This window comes from Crocodylus siamensis, chromosome 5 (assembly GCF_052110815.1).
Source record: "Crocodylus siamensis isolate JL-2025a chromosome 5, ASM5211081v1, whole genome shotgun sequence".
Lineage (NCBI taxonomy): Eukaryota > Metazoa > Chordata > Crocodylia > Crocodylidae > Crocodylus > Crocodylus siamensis.
Window position 1 is genome coordinate 46404761 of NC_143399.1, and position 12880 is coordinate 46417640.

Here is a 12880-nt window from a genome sequence, read left to right on the forward strand (position 1 = left end):
ATTGGTGTTCAGATGAAGGAAGAGGTCCCCTTGAAAGTTTTGAGTATTTGCTGGAGATGGAAGGTAAGATTTTGTGGAGTGTGTTAGCAACACGGTTGTAGGCAATAAGGAGAGACTTATCCTTCCATAATTTTCCAATGTGGAGTGGGTGAGCATGTCCTGAAGCAGTCTTGGCTTTCCCCAAACAAAGCATACATGCATGTATGAAAAAATGTCTCCAACAGCTTGCCATGGGTGGGAAGCAGAGGAAACAGCATTTATCAGTGCTCAGTGGATAATGCCAGAGCCCCAGAGCAATAGCCTCGCAACGCTACGCTGCTGTAATACTCTGTGCATTCAGGTGCCGTGGGTCACCGGGCACCGCTTGGAGAATGGCATGACAACTCTGGAGAAATCAATTCAATGTCTATTCTCAAAGGAGCCGAAGGTGCAGAGGTCACTGCACATCCCCAGCTGCTCTGCAACACAAAGGGTTTAGAGGAACAGTCAAGAAATCAATGCAAAGTCCAAGTTTGGGGATAAGAACCTGTGCTGGCCCCTTCTCAATCATATGCATCAGGTAAGGAACCATTACTCCTTTGTAAACATCTGCATTTACATGGTGAGGGGCCTTACCTTAGTCAGCCTCGTAAGCAGCACGTCACTCCTACAGAAAACCCAGCAAAAAGGAGGGTGGGTGCTTCAGTATGACATTCCTCTTGGTGGTCCAGCATGGCATGAAAGGACATAGTCCTTCAAGTGAGATCCTGACCATCTGAGATCATCAGAGAAACCCCAACACTTTTCATTAACTTTTCAGGCCCCGATATTCTGCCCAGTTCCACACAGCTCTTAACAGGCTTTTTTACTGGCAGAAAGCTCCAACCACTGCAAGATGTATATATTTATTTCTCAGACCTGATTACAGGTCACAGGTCAGTATTACCAAAGGTTATCCTGATTTCTCAGGACCAATATGGCCACATAACATTTCTGCCAGGTCAAAAAAAGGGATTTTCATATATCTATGCTTAAACCCCACTCTCCAAAGCATCAGCACACTCCACTTTTTCCTTTCCCAGATAAATCCAGAAACTGGGACAAGCTTTAATTCATTTGACAGAAGCACAGTTTCATCAAAAACCCTAGCATGATAATAGGCATAAAGCTACATAATGCACCCAAGGATACCAAAGCAATGGTCCCTAACTCCAAATATCATCTGACTCTCAACATTTTGAAGCAGTGAGTGCCTTCGGACTTTGCTGGAAAGATGAATATCAGGATGAAGCCAAGCATTTCATTGAGTGGAAGTGCCATACATTGATGATTACCACTGATTCCTCCCTGACAAGTTCTTGGTCTTGGCTGCATGGCTAAAGTTGCTTTTTTTTCCACCACCCCAATTCTGGGCAATGGAGAATGCAATCAGTGCAAGAGGACTGTGTTCAGCAGCACTCCTGCAAAACACAAGTTCAGTGCAGTAGCAGCAGCAAGAGTTGAATTCCCATTTAAATAGAATACCAAAAGGCAGTCAGCGAAAGTGACATTTATGGTGTTACTACAAATGCATTCAGTGGGAAAGCTGAGTAGCAGAAGCAGGGGGGAAAAAAAACAAGCTGTAGTGAAAACTGCCATCTGTATATTGTGCCCCGTTTTTAATATTCTGTATTCTCATAAAAAGTGTTGTTTCTGTCACTATTCAATCTCACAAACTCACATGGAACACTGTTAAAAGTCAGCAGTGTGTGAAATGGTATTTTAAAATAAATGAAACCCGCTCGCAGAGCTGCGGAGGAATATTGCAATGCCGGGCTGCTGACAGACAGGCACTGAAAAGTAACAACCGTTATCATCTTAAAGCAAAGCGGATTAAATAAAAACCCACAGCTAGTGGTGCATTACCAAGTCTGATATTGACACAGCTGCTGTGGTGGTTATTTTTCATTGTCTCATCAAGACAAAGCATCATGGGATATCAATCTTCTCTCTGTCAGCCCATGCCTGGTATAAAGTTTTTCGTTTACATTTTCATTATATCCCTTTTATCTCAGCTGCCAGCAATTTTTTTTTTTAAACATGGGACTCAATGACCTTAGGGGCACTGTGGAGCTGTTGCCTTCTGGCCACTAGAATTCCCCTTGGGGTACAGGGTATTTCCCTTTCTCCCCATCTTCCCAACAATTGCTTGTTTGAAATGGTCTGAGCTGGCCATTATTCTTGCACACAGGAACGAGATTAGAATCTGTAGAGGGATGTGATGGGAGAGATGACTATATTTTGTCTTCTTCCACTGGAGAAGGGATTGGGTAGCAAGTTGGTGAAGACGTGATCCCTTGAGGCGAGCATAGCTAAGAAATCAGAATAATGACTGTCCTCATTACACTGCCAACACTGTCTGGACAGGCCTCTTCCATAACCAGCTTTCATTTCAGATGAGCTTGGCTGGCCTATGGACTATATTTCAGTTTAGAGCATGGAAAAAAAATCTCCTGGCAGTGGACTGGCTCTCTTATCAGCTTTGTTTGCTCTTACATTTTCCCCTTTGTACTCCACAGAAAGTTCCATGCCTTTAACTCATGGCACTTACAGCACATGATATACATTTAATATCTAAACTTTTCTACACTGAGGTGGGCCAGTGTCATTACACCCAGTTTATACACAGGCAAACTGTGGCACTATGCAACAAGGCTTAAGGGCTGCAACATCTATACAAATGTACCTGAGTCAGAGATGTCTACCTGTGTTTGGAGAGGGCCTTAAACTAACTCAGAGGAATGAACTAGTCTGTGCATTTAAATGGGTACTAATGGCAGTGGCTAATGACTCTGAATTTCATTGTTAACTATTTCACTGTTCCAACACAGAACAGAGAGCGTGACCTGATGCATTATGGCAAGAAGACACTGCCCAAAAGCTTCTCTAACATCTCTTCCAACCATATAGTCAGTCAAATAAAAGATATGACCAAAAATAACCCTTGTTTCCCACATACTTCCTGGATGATTACAGCTACAACACTCTAACTCTGCACCATCCATAACATGCACCATGTTGCCCAAACTGGCGCTCTAAGCAAAGAGTGCTGCAGATGTATAAAGAAAGATGGCTAGGCCTTTACCAGCAGGTGGCAGTGCTTTATGTGCACCGAACTTCTGTTGTGTTTCAGATTTGAAACGGTTTTTGATCACTTATACTGGTTTATATATAATTTCTGTCCCTAGCCCAGAAGAGTACCCAGGAGATGAAATGGATTCTTCATCCTTTTGGAACCTTGGAATCAAGCACGGGTGCTTGCCTGGAAAAGATGATTTAGTCAAACACAAGTTACTGGGCTTGTTCCAGGGGTGACTGGATGAAATGGAATGGCTCAGTTTGCAAGAGGTCACACTAGGTGATCTAATTGTCTTTCATTCCATTAAAACCTGTAAATCCACATGACACTATTTCCCACTATACTGGGGAATGTGTCCTGAAACAGTTAATTACTGTTTGCTGCCAACAAACAAGCTCTTCCATGTGGCAGTTTTGCAGACCCCCTCCTTTAAACTCTTTTTATTCTTTTGCTGCTGCTGAGTGACACCAATCTATGCATCCTGCTTGCCTGGCCTTAATTCTGTCATACACACTCCCTGTTCTTCTAGCTTAATGCAAAGCTGGCAAAATGCTGGCATTTGATTTACTGCCACTCTCATTTGTTGACTCAGAGAGAAGTGTGCAAAAGATAATTCATTTAATAACAGGCATGTGCAACGGCCCCTGCAAGGAATTACATGTAGCTGCGCCCCTATGCACCGTTGGGGCATTTTGCAGCACTGACCTTATGTAAGTAAGTGTGAACTGTCTCTGCAGGTTCAGCACTTGGAGAGGAGCAGCAGAAAAAGCAGAGTACATTTTTATCTCTCCTGGATAAAACGAGAATTTTACAGGCTATGTTGCCTTGACTCAAAACTGCACAACTACAGCAGTTTGAGCAAAAATTGGACTCAGTAAATTTTTTATCTTTCACATTTTACAGCAAAACAAGTTGCCTCAAAATCTTACATATAAACAAGTTAATACATGAACCAATGGTGCATTTTTTGGAGATAACATTTTTTTCCATAGCAAAATGTTGCATTTTTAATTAAATTTGTGATGCCAATTCTCATAATTTCATCTCAATTTTTGTGATATTTAATATTTCTACTAAAGCCCCATTCCTATATTCAGGGGCAGATCTGGGGTGGGACAAGGGGACTTGGGATGCAGTCACACCCCCTTTTGATTCCTGCTTCAGCCAATGTTTAAAACAAACTGCCCATCAGGGACAGCCACATTTCTGTTCAGGTAGAGAGCTGAGGGAGTCAAATGACTTCATGGCACATTATTATCTATGTGATCCCTACTAATCTCTTCACATCACAGCTGTTAACAAACCTTGATCTTCCACTAATCTTTGCTGCTGGGTGATTCTTTTCTATGGCATTTGAACCCACAACAATTTGAAAGCAAGGAAGGGAGAGACAGGGCTGAAGGCAGGCTGAGTTGTGCTGTGGTGGAGCAATCAGAGGCAAGCTGGTGCTGTAAAGGTGATGGTAAGAAGTACAAAGGTGAAGGTAAGAGGTAAATTGCAGACCCTTTCCTTGATTATTCATTGAGCAGCATGTGGGGAAGGCTGTGGGAGGCTGAAACAGTGGCACAACCAGGGTGGCATAAATCTAGGCATGGGCTGATCCAGAGGGGTTTGGCTCCCTGGGTAGGGACACTGAAAGAAGAAGTGAAGCCTCCATTGCCCCCAACTGCTTGTCTCTGTATGTTGATGGTGGAGGGTGGTGGGGCATGCTGTGGGAAGGGAGGAAGCAGTGGGAGAAGAGAGAGCTATAGCCCTGCCCCACCTGCCTAATTGATGCATAAAGCGGTTCGTTTCTCTGGAGGCCCGCAAAAAATCACAGACACACATACATTAAACGGCACAAAGGTGGCATTTGTTTGCAAACAGAGGTCAGAGCAGAGTCAGGTATTCAGATTACTCTGACCCCGCATTGGTATTCGCAAGCGAAATTTATCTTCTCTCTCCTGGGCACGTGTGCAGAAACAGGAACTCTTACAGCTTACTTCCGTTTCATACAAGCATACATGTAAGTTACATCACTACATACATCGCATGTATAGTATAATTAACTACTTAAGTATGCAGGGCGGAGAAGTAAATATGCATCAGCTAATTAAGCATGCTCAGAAACTACAACAGGTCACCAAAAGTTTACTTTCCCCCCCACCCCTTTCAAGGACACAGATAATTGAATTTTGGCTCCTGCAATTCGCATGAGAAAGACTTAAGGCAGGTGAGGGGGAGAAACCGCAATTAGCATAAGAAAGGCTGTAGCAAGGCTGGGAAAGAAAAAGTCCTTGGCAGTATTTCTTTCTTATCAGGTGCAAGATGCAAGCTGCGCATTTTTAACAATATTCTATTTCTAACATAATGGTGGGGGGCTCCCCACAAGTCCAGAAGTTTGGTAGCAGGGGAGCAGTGGCAGCATTAATTGCCACAGTCTCCATGTTAATTAATGTGATTTCCAGTATTAATTAATGCTGCCACTGCTTCCATACTACCAAATTTCTGGACCTGTGGGGAGCCCCATGGGCCAGATGGCATGACCCCACATGGTGAATCACACCACCATGTGCCATCAAGCCAAGGCTGGATCCAGCATGTGGGACTGAGCCAGTGCACCAGGATGCATTTGCAAATCAGGCTGCATTTGCAGACTGCACTGGATCAGGCCCATGGACTGACACCATGCACTAGATCCAGTCCATGGACCCCATGCCACTTACAGCTCACAGGGCTAGATAGGTTCAATACTACTGAAATAGCCCTGTGCCCCTAGCTTATTAGTAAAGCTTCTATTTTCTTTTTAACTAACTGAGTGAAAATGGGTGTTTTGTTATGTGAGGTGCCACACCATCTGCACCCTTTTTTCAAAATCCTAGATCTGCCTATGCCTGGATTCATGTAGTTAAATAAGAATCTCAGCTTCCATTTGAAAAATAAGCATCTTTCTTCCATGCTTGAAAGGCAAAGTTTAAACATAGCCCTAGAAGTCTAGGGAATCCTCTGAGAAGCCTGGATTCCTCCTTCTGCACACAGGTATTCCTCAGAGTCTCACTCCCTGCTCTTAGACAATTCCCTTTGACCTTAACTAATCATTCCTGCAGCCATTTAAAACTCTGCAAACACCACAAAAAAAAATCCTCTGAGCCTCTCTCCCACTCTGTGAATCTCTCAAGTTTGTTTGTCAGATCAACAATACTTGGTTCAGCTGCTAGGGATTTCTGCTCTCCATTTAACTTTCCTTGCAGAAAAGATTAAAGACTGAGTTCTGTTTTCAATCAACTCGTTGTCCCACCCATGCTCCCACCTGAATAAGAGACCCTCAAGGCTAATGACCCACCCTTGCAAAGACTAAATTGTACTAACAGAGCTGGGAAAAGCAAAAACACTGATCAGGACCCTGATGAACCTACAGAGGCTGTGTTTTGGCCACTAGCAGGCAAAGGATTCTCTACCACTTGTCAAGAATACCTTACTGATGCCACTATGAGGACCATAGTTCTCTAAAGCAATTAAATACATACTTCACTTCAGGCATGTCTGGAAGTTTCACTGAGGTCAACAGAGTTGCACTTGCTTACTCCAGGTATGATTTTGACCCAGAGGTTACACTCTCTCTTAATGCCCCCAGCTGTGACTCCTCCCCTACAGCACTCCACAGAGTAAAGGGTTATACAGACTCCTCCAGCAGTGTATTCTCGTTCACTCGCTCGCTCTCTCTCTCTGTGAGAGGCAGCAATTGCCACTCTGCATCCTTAATAGCAGCGTAATCAAAAGTTATGATGCATTTTTCAGTAATCACAAGAAATGATCCCCACTTAGCGTTAAGTAAAGCAAATTCACCACTGGAAAAAAAAAAGTCAAAAGCATTTCAATTTTCATTTGAAATGAATGAGTCAGAGTCAATTTGGTAAAGCAGTTAACAGCGGTTGTGTTCCCCTTTCCCAGCCCCTTAACAGGTACAATTTGCTTTTAACAAACAACCTCAGGGAGGCTTCCAGTGCTATATTAACACCATGACGTTCAAACCCTCTCACTGTTGTGTATTTAAATGGGGGGGGGGAGGGGGAAATAGAGGCATCCAGGAGTGCCACCATGAATCTTAAAAGGCAAGGCAATTTGCCAGCCCCTAAAAAACCTTTTATAAAAAATAATAAATGAATTTGTTAGCTGTTTGTGTTGGGTTATTTTGCAGCAGAATAATAATAATAATAAAAAGTCCCAGTAAGATCCAAAGTGGCTCAGCGTGAGATGTTAGCGCCTATGCCAAACACTGAGCTGTGAGCAAGAAACTGTCTTTATTTTGCAAAGAGCATCTGTGCATGATGGCTCTCCCCCTCCAAGCCAGGGTGTCAGTAAAAAACAAAACACAAAACAAAACAAAAGACAAGTGTTACATTTTAATTGGTTTTGGGAAACAGGCATTCCTTCCTCAGACACAAACTTGTGTTTCCCTATGAACCACTATGGCACTGAACAAAAGTGTTTGTCTCTTGTAATTGTGTCCTTCTCATGAAGCCAATTTGTAATAATGACAAAAAATTTAGTAGAACCTGACATAATCACCACAGACTTTTGTAATACATAGGAACAGAATAGTACCTCTTTAAATAGTTTGTGAAACCTCTAGTGGTGCTCTCACTATGTTCTGTGCATCTAATGAAGTAAGCTAGAGCTCACAAAACCTTGTGCTATATGTGTATGTCTACTTTGGTTAGTCTGTAAGGTGCAAATATACCCTGCCTTCTATGTTTTATTAGCCATCAAAAACCAGACAGGGCAGCAGAATAGATCTAGTGAAGCCATGGATGTTTGTGTGTAGTTAGTAAATACTATTATATGATAGTCAGCTGTGTCTGGGTAGTTTGTATAAAAATGTATAATTATTGTTGTGTAAAAACAAAAGGCACATCAGGTTTCAGTCTCTTTCCTGAGGACCAGTTGTGAATCTCCCCTTATAGGGAGTCTATAGCACTGGTCTCTTGGAGAGATGCTTCAGGAAACAGTTTTATAGTTTCATAGTTTCTAGGGTTGGAAGGGACCTGAGTAGATCATCTAGTCTGACCCCTGCCATGGCAGGAAATAATACTGGGGTCAAACGACCCCAGCAAGATGTTCATCTAACCTCCTCTTAAAAACCCCCAGGGTAGAAGCCTGCACCACTTCTCTTGGAAGTTGGTTCCAGGCCCCAGCCGCCCTGACCTTGAAGTAGCACCTCCTGATATCTAACCTAAACCTACCCTCTGCCAGCTTGTGACCGTTATTCCTGGTCACTCCTGGCAGTGCACGGAGGAATAGTGATTCCCCCAATGCCTGCTGATCCCCCCTGACTAATTTATAACAGGCCACTAGATGAAGCCAAAGTGTTTGGACAGCAGTTCTGACTCTGACGGAGAAGCCAAGTAGTTTTACTCCCAAACCAGCAGAGCATCTGAGAAGTATACAGTTCAGGAGGAGTAAGCAGCAGTCTTCAGTGCAAAGACCCTGTGCCTCAGGTGATGCTAAGGGCTTTTACACCAGTCTGGGAGCATGAAGGTGCATTCAAAAGGCCAAAGGTCCACCCTAGCCCAGAAGCACATTGGGCTAGTGTGGTTGAGAAGCACCATTTTTTGTAGTCAACAGTATTTAGGGCAGAGATGCAGCTGGCATCACATCCAAGCTGCCTTTGACTCCCCAGCCTGATACCAAATAACCCTTTCAGCTGAGGACAGTCTTAGAGCAATACTGTAACTCAGATCTCTTGAGCTATACCAAGACGCCTTCACCACTCTGCCACACACCCCATTAAAGGCTGAAAATCAGAGCAGGCTCAGGCTGTGTCAGTTTGTACCAGGGGCTGAGTTCACCCCCTGCTGCCCTGTAATTTGGAAGACACAAAGGCATCTTAAATCCATGTCTGACTCCTCTTCCCAGCCCCCAAGTACAGCAAGAACAAGAGAGCAGAGGATTGTGGCCTAGCTCCCTATACATCAAAGCATTCTCCTGGCCCCTCGCAGCAGGGCTCTGCCAACACCATCAAGCACTCTACCAATAGCTGGCACCCTTGGACATTCCCAAGCATAGTAGGGACACAGTACATTGAACTTTCTGCTTAAACTAAATCTGTTTTAACTTAGGTTAACAGTCACCATAGGGTTAATGGGGATAAATGATGCATGGACAGTATCAGCCCCACAGCCTTGCTCGTCTTACCTCTCTGCATCCATAGACGTCTTGGGTTTCCACTAACAAGGGACAGCATCACTGAAGAAGAAACTCATCTGAGCTAACACTTGGCCTTTAACTGCAGGTGATCTTTCTCTCTCTCTCTACTTTATTCTTTAAGAAATCTTAATTCATTACTTTTCAGACTCTTCGGCTTTCTGTAGAATTATAGGAGGTCAATGAAAAATTCATGTTCTCAGTCAGTAATTGGCATTTTTGTTTCCTTAAAAGAGAGAGAGAGAGAGAGAGAGCGAGAGAGAGAAAAGAATGTCTAAGGATTTGAATGGCTATGGGGGAGGGGGAAGCTTTTGCATAGTTATTAAGATAAAAGTCTGCAATATTGTGCCTGTCCAGAGCATTCTGGGGCTTGTTCCAAAGGAAGCATAGTAATCCTACAGATCGAAATGTGAAAGCATTTCTAGTATTTTTATTAGAACTACGAGTAATGAAAGCAGACTGGACATATGCAATTATTAGAGCGTAATCCGCTGGAAATGAAGTCAATCCAATAATGCAGTGTTCTACTTTCTTCTCATTTTTCAGACTTCAAATAAGTGCTTCCCAAATTTCAACTGAAGTTACTGTTACAATCAATAGCATAAAGGCTGTAAGCATAAGACTCAATTAATATGATACTGGCAAAGGCCTGCTATTGATCCCTGGCTTATCTCAAACAAGCCAATAATGGCACAGAAGTACATTGAGTAGGGGGAAAAAAATGCCAAGTAAGAATACTTATAGGATATGAACTGGAGTACAACACCTTCCAAAATGAAAGATGTCTGGTGTAAGTAGATACCTGCACTGAAAACCTGGTACATTTTTTTTTAAATGTACTTCTCGGAACAATACCCAGGACCAGATTCTGCCAGGCCAAAATGCTAAACACACTGGGAGTTCTGCCATTAACTTATTTTGCCCCCTCTGAAATTAAGCACATTTTGCTTTGCCAGTTTCTGTCCAGAAGTGACTGAGGGACATACACCTCCTCCTATAGCTCCCACTAATGACAATCATGCTGTCTACTGGGAAACGGTTTCTTACATGCAGTAAAAATGTAAGGCTCACAATGATTAGCCCTTTTAATACAGTGCATCTGATCCACCTGCAAGACTGTGCTGTGACAAACAGGGATGTGCTTCAGTGTTTTGCTGAGTCGGTGCCCAAGGTGTTGGCCTTCTGTCTGACGCCTGTGTGGATGCCTCTATAAAACAAATCAGTAGGTCTCAAGAAAATTGTTCTTGATCATTAAAGACACATGTGCAGGCACACACATGCCCCATCACCAATGGACCCCCTTTGTTAAGTGTCAACAGAAAGACAGGCTCATCTCTGCCCAAGAGGTGCCAAGATAAGAAGCAATACAAAGTCAAAATTTCTGCTGTCACCAGCCGTGCTTTACCTTACCATAGAGAGCTAAAGGATTTCAGCCCTCCAAGTTGTCAACCCTGGGCTCTGGCCCCTCTCTCATCCATGGGGTCAGAGTTTTTGTCTGGTAGACTCTGGCCATGATTCCCCAAGATTCAAGTGGAAGAACTGTGTCTTCATCTGAGGTCATGGCTATTTCATCCTGGTGGACTCCACCACCCACTCTTCTCAAAATTCAATAGGCCTTAGTCCTGTGGCCGCACACTCATGCTTCTTTCAATTGGAGGGCTCAATCTACCATTCCAGGTTTGAATAAACTGGTGCTGTACACACCTGCTGGAGACATCAGTTGATGGCTCATTTTGAATGTTTACCTCACTCACATGCCTACCTCCTTGATTTTTGTCCCTAATATTAAAATTGGTGGCTTTTGATAGTGTACCAAGTCGTTCTTGTGGGTACAGCTACTTCAAGGCCACAGGGATTGAATAGGCTGGTGCCTCTCACTCCCAGCTGGGACACCCTATAGGGAACCAAGATCACACTCATATCGGTGGCAGAACTTAAGAATTCTTTGTCACCTGCACTTTGAGGAGAAAGAGACTTTGCACACACACATCTGCAGTGCAACAAGTTGCAGTCCCTCTTCCACCTCTCTGGTTGAGGTTCTAGCTGTACTTTTCCAGACATCTCTTCAACTCTTCCTATTACTGGTCCTACAGTAATGGAAGCACGGCTACAGCATGGCTTGGCAATTATGCACACGCTGACAGACTGAGTGGTCCCACAAGGACCATCTGCCTCCTCTTGCAACAGGCCAGAATGGCCATTCATCAGCACTGGTGGAGGAAACTGGTTGGAGAGATGGTCTGTGATTCTGCACCTCCTTCCTTAATCTGCTTTGACCACACAGTCATGGTCAGTTCCAAATGCCATCCATTGACTTCATGGGTATCTTCTCAGAGCAGTAGACGTTGTCTATGATTCTCTACTCAGTGCTCTCTCCAGATAACATTGTTTTCCATCAATAGCCTTGCTGCTGTCCCTATTATGTTTTTTACTTATTCCATATATTTAGTGAAAAAGTTGGGGGGAAATTAACCCTTCACACTCTCCAAGAAAACCCTGTGAAACTGTTTAAACAAATCTGAGTCTTTTTTCTGGACTAAATTTTCAGGTAATGAAAGCCAGTGTTGTCACTCTAACTCCAATGCTGATTTAGACCACATGAGGATCTGACCTTCTCTGTCTACTTCATATTTCTTGCCTTTCCTGTTGCAGGAGAAACTGGAGAAGCCAGCCAGACAGTTGCCATTCTGGTGCACCTGACATCATCTGCTTATCAGAGACAATGACATTTCCCCATCAGCTGCTGCAGCCTCTAACATGTGCATGCATGGAAGTTAACCAGGGAAGTTAAAGGTGGTCACTTAGCAAATTTATTACATGCTTATTAGATAACAGGCTCCCAGTATGATAAATTGGCTGCATGATTGCTCCACTCCTGCTCACAATATTCTGCAGGTTTTTCTAATATCTTTTGGAAAAGGCTTGGCCAAGGCAGGATGATTGTAGTGAGACATGGGTGTTTACTGACTCCAAAAACCCTAACCTGTCACATGGCAATTGCCAAAGGGGCTCCTTGTGCAGCAGCTCATGGGGCAGCAGTAATGGCCAGGCTGTCACCACTGTTGGGCCAGCAACAGTAGCAGCTGTTATTTTTGCACAATCCAAAGTTAGTGCCTGTGGCTAGTACCCTGCTTCCCCCCGCCTTTAATTACACTACTATGCTAAGTTACCAGAATCAAGCCCTAAAACAACCACTGGTAGGTGTACCTTGCTTGTCACCATATCAGGTTAGCATCACTGAAATTCTGGTTTTACTACAATCTGGTGCCCGCGCACACACACACACTCTCTCTCTCTCTCTGCCTACATGGTACGGGCAGTCCTTGGACTTTCGACACAATTGGTTCCTGGAAGCTGCGTCTTTAGTTGAAATGTTGTAACTCGGAACCAATTTTCCCAAAGGAGCAATGTTATAAATGGGGGATTGGTTCCTGAACCAAGGCCCAATACCCTATTTTCACCAAAAATAACCCAGCATTGTGTACTCATTCAATTACAGATGAGTAGTATAGCTACATTAATGTATTTATATTGTAAATAGCAATCATATTGCTCCGGAAGGACTTTTGAGGTGACTTTGCTGGACTTTTTTAAGGGCTC